Consider the following 2,664-nt stretch of genomic DNA (forward strand, 5'->3'; position numbering starts at 1 on the left):
TAATACTATCTTGGCAGTTCTTTGCTTTTTTCCATACCATCTTCAGCGTTCTTTGCTCTTTTTTCATACTATCTTGGCCGTCCTTTACTCTTTTTTCATACTATCTTGGCCGTCCTTTACTCTTTTTTCATACTATCTTGGTAGTTCTTTGCTTTTTTCATACTATCTTGGCCTTCCTTTGCTTTTTTTCATACTATCTTGGCAGTTCTTTGCTCTTTTCATACTATTTCACCATTCTTTGCTCTTTTTTCATACTATCTTAGCCGTCCTTTGCTCTTTTTTCATACTATGTTGGCAGTTCTTTCCTTTTTTTTCATACTATCTTGGCAATTTTACGAATTTATATTTAAGAGGATGGCAATTTTATTTTTGAGAGGATGGCATTTTTATTTTTAATGGCATGTCAGTTTTATTACTAAGAACACACCATTTTTGTTTATAATAGGATGGCATTTTTATTATTGAGAGGATGACATTTTTATTTTTAATGGCATGCCAGTTTTATTATTTTAGAGGATGGAAATTTTATTTTATTTTGTATTGCCACTTTTTTCCTTTTGTACACAAGATTTTTTGGGTGATAACTTTGATAGGTGGCAACTTTGGGTTGAATAAATCGGCTCATTTGAAAAAGGAAAATCCTATGGTTCTTTTTTTAAAAGCTGCTTTTTGGGCCATCACTTTTTCCCTACATGTTGCACAATTGGGTCTTGAGCTCGTTCGCTACATCACCCATCCCCAGCAAATGAAAACGTTCGCTGGTCAATCGACTATCTGTTTGTTGAGGGGGTCCTCACAAGTTGTCGTTCCCCAGTTATAGGGGTGAAAAAAAGGACGCTCTCTAGTTATCCTCACAAGCACGCCTCACAATTTTTTAGAACAACTAGATGATGCCTAGTGTGTTGCTGCTGGAATCTTGGTAAAACATATGCATAAAATAGATGCTAGAAAACTAAAACTATTGCAAAGAATATTTTAAGAATGCTCTTGGGATATATTTAAAAAAATGAAGCATATGAAGCATGTGAGAAAATGTTCTATAAAAATAGAATTCTATTGGATTCATGTCAAAGATGGTGCCATTTTTAACAAAAAATGTGTAACATGACCTACATATATTTGCTCCAAACATACAATGTACAAATATATGTAGGTCATGCTACAAAAATGTGTAACATGACCGTCTATGCCCGCACAAAAATAAGTGAAACAAATTAACATGCATGGTTGTTGAGGTGACATGATTGCAGCAAGAGGAAAAATAGGTAGTGGGTTGCAAATATTTAAAAATAGATGATATAAGATTATGTTCCTTTGTTTTTGTAGTCTGCTTATTAAGTAACTAGCATTACATTTTGCATTTTTTTAGAAACTAGGGGTATTACATTTTGCATTTTTGAGAAACTAGGGGTATTACATTTTGCATGAGTTGCATGAGAGCTGTAAAAGAGAACTGGCCCGTAGCCTGAAGCCCAACCCAGGAGAGCAGTTGATGAGCAACACTAGAGCCCATCGATCTACTCCCCATTTCATCTCGTCTCTCAAAATCCCCTAAAATAAAAAAATATCATCTCTTTCTAAAAAAACTCAGTTTCTCGGCAGCAGCGGCAAGGGCCAGTCCAACATGTTGAGCAACACCAAAGACATGCATTTTTACCCTTTTCATCGCGGAAGCAAACTTGTGCCTTCACGAGTAGCAAATTTGTGCCGCTCGCAGAAGCATAAAAAAGAAAAATATTTTTTCCTTTTTCCGAGAGGCACTTGCGGAAGCAAGAAAACATGTTTTTTCACGCAAATTTTTTTCCTCCAAAACCTAGGGAAAACCGGGGAAAATTGAAAAGCTGAAAAAAACAAAAAAGAAACATCTAAAACACAAAAACACATGTAATTTTTAAAAAAAATCCAAAGAGAGCGCCCAAGGCGCGACACGTGGCGGCGTGTAACACCCCGGATGTAACTTTCCTAATTTGTACTCCAACTCTTGCCGTTTCCGGCGTTAAGTTATATTTATTTTCTCGGGTTCGGGTCTTTGTCTCCGTGTGTTGTTATCATTGTCACGTATCTCATATCTTGTCATCATGTGCATTGCATTTGCATACGTGTTCGTCTCACGCATTCGAGCATTTTCCCCGTTGTCCGTTTTGCATTCCGGCGCTTCGTTCTCCTCCGGTGGTCATTTCTAGTTTTCTTTCATGTGTGGGAATTAAACATTTCCGGATTGGACCGAGACTTGCCAAGCGGCCTTGCTTTACTACCGGTAGACCGCCTGTCAAGTTTCGTATCATTTGCACTTCGTTTGATACTCCAACGGTTAACCGAGGGACCGAAAAGGCCTCGTGTGTGTTGCAGCCCAACACCCCTTCAATTTAGCCCAAAACCCACCAAACTCTGCTCCGTCATCTAGAGCGTTCGATCACGATCGCGTGGCCGAAAACCGCACCTCATTTGGACTCTCCTAGCTCCCTCTATGCCTATTTAAACACCCCCCAGAAATTCGGATCTCCTTCCTCCCTGAAACCCTAGATTTCTCCTCCACCGCCGCCGGACACGTCCGGACGGACCGGACGTGTCCGCTCCGCCGCCCGCAGCCACTCCGGAGCCGCCACGTGGCACCCGCCACCTCGCTGCTGCCGTGGGCCGGGGAGCCCGGAGCCGGCCCCCGCG

Source organism: Triticum dicoccoides, chromosome 6A (assembly GCF_002162155.2).
Source record: "Triticum dicoccoides isolate Atlit2015 ecotype Zavitan chromosome 6A, WEW_v2.0, whole genome shotgun sequence".
Lineage (NCBI taxonomy): Eukaryota > Viridiplantae > Streptophyta > Magnoliopsida > Poales > Poaceae > Triticum > Triticum dicoccoides.